Genomic DNA, 6,892 nt, shown 5'->3' with positions numbered 1-6,892 from the left:
CTTTCTTGGTGTGTTCTTTGAAACACAAACATTTTTACTTTCAACGAAGTTTGATTTATCTATTTTTTCTTTTGTTGGGCTTCTGGTGTCATGTCTAACCCAAGGTCACAGAGATTTATTCCTGTTTTCTTCTAAGAGTTTCATAGTTTTAGCGCTTTCATTTAAGTTTCTGGTTCATTTTTAGTTACTTTTGTATATGGTGTAAGGTTTGGATCTAATTTCTTTCTCTCTTTTTTTCATTTTCTCTTTCTTTCTTTCTTTCTTTCTTTCTTTCTTTCTTTCTTTCTTTCACTGCCTATGTGGACAGGCAGTTATCCTGACACCATTTGTTGAAAAGATCATTCTTTCCCACTAGATTGTCTTGGCACCCTTGTTGAAAATCAATGATCTATAAATATATGAGTTTATTTGTGGACTTTCAATATATGTCTATCTTCATGCCAGTACCACATTGTCTTGATTAGTGTAGGTTTGTCATAGGTTTTGAAATTGGAAAGTCTGTGTCTTCTACCTTTTATCTTTTTCAAGATTGTTTTTGGCTACTTTGGGTCCCTTGCATTTTTTTTTAATTGTTTTTGATGTTTATTTACTTTTGAGAGAGATAGAGAGACAGAGCTTAAGCAGGGGAAGGGCAGAGAGAGAGGGAGACACAGAATCCAAAGCAGGCTCCAGGCTCTGAGCTGTTAGCACAGAGCCCAACGTGGGGCTCGAACCCACAGACCATGAGATCATGACCTGAGCCTAAGTTGGACACTCAACCGACTGAGCCACCCAGGCACCCCAGGTCCTTTGCATTTCTATACGAATTTAGGATTAATTTGTCAATTTATGCAAAAAAAGCAGCAAAAAAGTAGACCATTTTGGGGAATATTGCCATCTTAACATTACTTAGTCTTCCCCAGCGCTATTCTTAAAAAATAAAACAAACCACAAACCTCAACAGTTACTTAACTCACATAACCACAATTATTGTTTTTCTGCAGTGTGGAGAGCTCCTATTTCCTCTGGCTCCCTTTTAAAATGGAATGCTTTGCCTTCTAAATGAATTATTTTTTACCAGACAAACTCAACTCTGTATATATTTTCATATTAGACTATAATGATTCTAGTGGGTTATTGGGAGTAAATACTGTATGTATTTCACTAAAAGATGGAAATACCAAGGCAAAAAAACAAACATTCCAATGATTGACCAATATGCCAGCAAACAGGTGGGTCTGTGATGAAGAGGAAAGGTTCCTGTTTCTCATACTACTATGGTCTCCTAGAGGATTAGCAAGAGCTGATTTTGAACCCTGACCACTCTGTTCCTCTCCATTGCATACCATTCTTTGATGTGCAGTTTCTAAAAAAGTACTTAATTTCTGTGAATATGTTTCTTTTCTTTATAATAGTGATGTCATCCAGGTATTCAGGTGTCTGTAATATGTCATACTATTTTTTTTGAGATTTTATTTTTTAATAATCTCTACACCCAACATGGGGCTCGAACCCACAACTTCAAGACCAAGAGTCACAGGCTTCACCGACTGAGCCAGCCAGGCACCCCTAAATCACACTTCATTTTAATGACAAATTATAGTTGCCTGTGTCCACCCCCCCCCCCCCCCCCGCCCCCGGTCTGGCTGCCAGAAACTAACCCCTTCACAATGTCTGGCACTTGTCTCTATGAATCCTTAGAGGGTGCCTCACATGCCCAGAGTCTGCTCATCATATGTGCCCCCAGTTGCCTCTTCTGCACTTGGCCCCACCCCCACCCCACCTCAGTTCTTCTAGGCCTCCCAGAGATGCTCATCACCGGATTGCTGAAACCATGCAAGAGTGCTATTTTGGGATTCATTTAAACCTCCCCATTCTGGGGGCACCAGAGAAATGCCATTTCTGGATACACAAAGAGAATGGCCTCCTCTACCCTAAATGTAGCAAGCAACTCCACTCAGTCCTGAGTCTGAGTCATTCTTGAAAAATCCAAATAGCTCAGGCCCCTTTATTCCTAACCATTCTCCCACCGGATTGAACCACCTACTGGGGAGAAACAGCATCTCAATTGCATCATTCTCTACTTTTCTTATCTCCAGGGCATCCAAAGAGAAGGTGAATGAATGTAAGAAAAAGAGGGGTGAGAGTGGGGGGCCACCTTACTAACACAGTGGGGCGTCTGCTTTCTGGGGCAGACATGAGTTTCTGTTGGTTGAAAATGGTACCTACCCCCAAGAAGTGTTATGAGGATTAACTGAAGTAATACAAATAAAAATATGTGAAAATAAGGGTGCCTGGGTGGCTCAGTCAGTTAAGCATCCAACTTCAGTTCAGGTCATGATCTCAGCTCATGAGTTTGCGCCCTGTGCTTACAGCTCAGAGCCTGGAGCCTGCTTCGGATTCTGTGTCTCCTTCTCTCTCTGACCCTGCCCTGCTCCTGCTCTGTCTCTCTGTCTCAAAAATAAAATTAAAAAAAAAAAAAATTTAAAAAATACATGAAAATAATGCAAAATAAAAATAAAATAATGCAAACAAAAAAGATATTTTCTTCTGGGTTTTAAAATATCAAAAGTGACAGGATTCCTTTTCTAGTTAAAAGCACCTTTTCCAAATATTTCTCACTGCCCCTAGGGTAATGTCCCCAGGGCCTGTGACTCCAGGAAAAATTCCTGGGGTAAGCCCCCTCCTTCCTATGGATTTACATGCTTCCGTCCAGTCCAGAGCACCGATCAAACTGAAAGTCAGAATTTCTTCCTTCTCTGCTTTCCTGCCAGGCACTTGGGGGTGGTGGACTGTCTGTTTATGGGTTTGGCCAGCTGGTGCCAGAACATCGGGGCACAGTGCCTCTTCTGAGCTTTTTGCCCAGGGCAGGAAAGGACGGAGGTGTCCCAGCCCACCCTCCTGCCCACAAGGCCAGGGCATTTCAGTACAGTCACTGCCCTGGGCGTTGACAAAAATAGAAGCTTGTTTCATCCGCCCTGCACCAGGCCTTCCCATGACTCCTCCTCTCCAGAAATTCCCACTGGCTGTTAGGAAGCTAGCTGAACTTCTCTACCCCACGGGCTCTGCCCCTTGCCGCTTTTCAGCCCTGCTTCCGATACAGGCACTGGCCAGCCGCTGCATCCCCTTTCCTTTCACTTCCATTTCAGTACAGGTGCTGCCAACCAGGCACCCTGACAAAGCTGTCCCTTCTCCAATCTGGCCAGACGCGGCTCTGCATAATTGTGCTCTGTGTCCACCTGCTCCCCCGCGGCTGTCCCCGACCCCACAGCAGGTGCGGCCCATTGCAAAACCTCCCAGGCCGAGGGAGGAATCAGAAATGCCAAACTGGGTTACATAAGTGGGTTAGGCAGGTGGCGGGTGAGGTGCTTTCTATAAGGAAGTTGTGAGTCAGGAGCCTGGCAACGTGAATTCTCAGTTCTCAGATTGGTTTCATTTCAACAAGCAGTTACTGAATGTCTGGTGTGTTCACGGAAGTGTGAGAGATGATTCTAGATGTTGGAATACAGAAGTAGAAGACGGGCTCTGTGAACCAGGCCCTGAGGACACAAATACCACAAGACACAGGCTCCAACTCAGAGAGTCCGCAATCCATGGGGGAGTCAGACACAGGAAGCAATACATACAGTACGTTGTGACCTATGATAGCGATAGTGCAAAGGTACAGAAGGAAAAGGGAGTAATTCTTTCTTCCGGGAGGAAGAGGTGATGTTCAAGGTTTTGAAAAATGAATTCAAGTTTGCCAGGTGGATAAGTGTATAAAAGAACATCCTGTTAGAGGAAACAGGGTCTTTGAACTTCCAGAGGGTGACCTAGAGGGGAATGTGCATCAGGAAGGAACATGAGGGGGGCTTGGTGCCCCCATGATCTCTTTCAAACTATTTTTTTAATGTTTATTTATTTTTGAGAGACAGAGAGCAAGTGGTGGAGGGGCAGAGAGAGACCGAGACACAGAATCCCAAGCAGGCTCCAGGCTCTGAGCTGTCAGCACAGAGTCTGACGGGGGGACTCAAACCCACAAACCATGAGATCATGACCTGAGCTGAAGCTGGACACTTCACCAACTGAGCCACCCAGGTGCCACCCCACCATGATCTCTTTCAGTGTCCTTCAAGGCCATCTCAAATAAGCAATCTGGGCAAAAATACTGAGTTTGTTCTGTGGACTCCGCTTCAAGACAAGTCTTCCCTTTCAATCCTATTCCCTTCCCTTTCAATCCTATATATTATCTCAAGTTGCCCTGGGGCACCCGCGTGTCTCCATTAAGTGGACAACTTCAGCTCAAGTCAGGATCACGGTTTGTGAGTTTGAGCCCTGCATCAGGCTCTGTGCTGACAGCTCAGGGCCCGGAGCCTGCTTCTGATTCTGTGTCTCCCTCTTTTTCGGCCCCTCCCCTGCTTGCACTCTGTCTGTCTCTCTCTCTCTCAAAGCTGAATAAATGCTAAAAAGAAAATTTTAACTTGAGTTGCCCCTAGGGGATGTGGGGTTTTGGGGACAAAGAGAGTGAGTGACAAGTAGTTCCAGACAACTGGGACAGAAACAATAGATAAGACCATAGAGGACATTACATTTCATTTTGAGGGGTGGAGCTTGCAAGCTAGTGGCCATGAGATAATCTTTTTTTTTTTTTTTTTTTTTTTATCTTAGGGGCTTCTTTCGTTTGACTCATAAAGTTTTAGAAGTCAGTACTGGGGTGATTGGGTGGCTCAGTCAGTTAAGCATCCGACTTTTGATCGTGGCTCAGTCATGATCTCAAGTTTCATGGGATTGAGCCCTGTGTCGGGCACTATGCTGACATTGGGGAGCCTGCTTGGGATTCTCTCTCTCTCTCTCTCTCTCTCTGCCCCTCCCCTGCTCTCTGTCCTTCTCTCTGTCTCAAAATAAGCAAATAAATATTTTTTTTAAAAAGTCAGTACCTTTTGGCATCCCTTGGAAGAATCTGATCTGACATCACTGGATTCAAGTGCCTGTAATGAGTTGGCACCAGGTTATAGCTTACACCTCTAAAACCAAGGAAGGAACCTCTGCCCCAGTCCCTGCCATTTATTCCCTTAGGCTTGCAGAGAACCCTCCTGGGCTCTGTGGGCATTTCAACATGGCGCCTGGAGGCACCGGAGAGCCACTGGTTTTAGGTAGGAGAGTTCTTTGGTAGGATTTGGATTGATAAGATTGGTGGGTGATTGGATTTAAGAGGAGGGCAGTGGAAGCAGGAACACTTGTCAGCCAGTGTTGGGGAAGGGGGGGGGGCAGATTCAAATCACATCAGAAACACATCCCTCATGCCCAGAGGTGCAGGTGCACACTCACCTAAATGTGGCAAAATAGCTCCTTCTTCCTCAGTTCTTTGAGTTCTCAGATTTCTTAAGATTTCTCTCTTTAGATTTATTTATGTTCAATTTAAAGATGATTTATTTTAACAGAGGAAGGAAGTACACAATTTTTTTCCCTCCCAGAGCTAACTTCTCCTCTCTGTCCCCACAGATATGGAGCTGGGTTGTGGCCTTAAGAGAACATCAAATCCTGCAACATCTATTTTTCGACCTTAGAGGTCCCCTTGCAGGATTAAGTCTGCCTCAAACTTTTCAATCTTCCCCAGTGTTCATGCCCCATAGAACTGTGCCCTATTCTTCCCACACCCAGCAAACATCTATTAATTGGAAGGGAAAAAATAGAGAATTGTAGGGGAAGTATGGTGGGGCAATAAGAGAGTAGGTATCTTCACTGACCCCAGAGAAGTATGTAATCCACTGCAAATCCCTTTCTAAATTATAATAATGGGTTGTAGAGGAGAGAAAGGAGAGAAACCCTAAATTCCATTCCTACCTCCAACATCTGCTTCCTCTCCATTTTTGGGTGACCCTCCATTGTTGAGTGTTGGCTCTTGGTCTCCATTTCTGAAGCAGGATGGGAGAAAAATTGTGTAACGCCAGTCAAGTGCCAAGCAAATGAAAAGCAAGTAGTAGTATTTGTCTGGAAATTGATCTAGCCAGCATTTGTCTCTACTGCTAGAGCTAATTGCATTCACAGGTGCCATGTTATTTACTGATTTAACCACCTCTTTCAGTGCCGCTTCTCAACACTGCACTTTTAAGTAAAATAATGTTCCTGGGTGTGTGTATTGATTACAAATGTCAGTGGAGATAGAAATGGAGGTTTAAAATTTCCTGCTAGGTGTTTGCTCTTCCTGGCTCAGGTCATGCATGGCTGCTGGCTCTCAGTTTTCATGCACCAGCTGTGGTGTGGTAAGTTGGGGACAGGGAAACAGAGACTCCCTAGTTCATTCCACAAGCATTCTGTCCTAGTGTGGGTTTTCAGGGAAGCAGATCCAGAGTCAAGGATTTGAGAGCAAGTCTTTTCCCGGAGAACTGAAGAAAATAGCTGTGAGGTGAGGAAGTAAGACAGAGAAAGGAATGCAGCCAAGAAAGGGTGCATAGTAGTTGGGTCAGCTGAGAAACTTTGGGATACAGTCTAGAACACGTGCCTCAGAGTTATCCCACCCAAGGGTTGAGAGAACTGGGATATTTGTATACCAACTCCCATTAATCATTGATCAAGGACTGCTCCCAGGGACCATGAATTCCCTGAAACTTCTGCCCTGTAACTAGGGTAGGCAAAGCATGCTTTGGTGGTTGGAGAAAGTGCTCAGCCAAAGGAGGGCAAGTACTGGCAGTTGGATTTGGGATGATCCTGGACTAAAATGATAAGGACAAGAGGGTATGGGTGGGGCAATGACAGTACCTGATACATATGCTTTGAAGACTTCTTGTGTGCCAAGCACAATCATATAAATGGCTACCAAGATGGATTTTGTCTCTGTCTTCACAGAGTTTACAGCTTAGTGGAGAAGACAAACAAGTAACCAGGCAGTTCCTAAAAGATGAGACATTTTGTGATGGTAGAAAAGAGAAGTGTG

The sequence above is a fragment of the Prionailurus bengalensis genome, chromosome B2 (genome assembly GCF_016509475.1).
Source record: "Prionailurus bengalensis isolate Pbe53 chromosome B2, Fcat_Pben_1.1_paternal_pri, whole genome shotgun sequence".
Lineage (NCBI taxonomy): Eukaryota > Metazoa > Chordata > Mammalia > Carnivora > Felidae > Prionailurus > Prionailurus bengalensis.
This window is presented reverse-complemented; position numbering follows the sequence as displayed.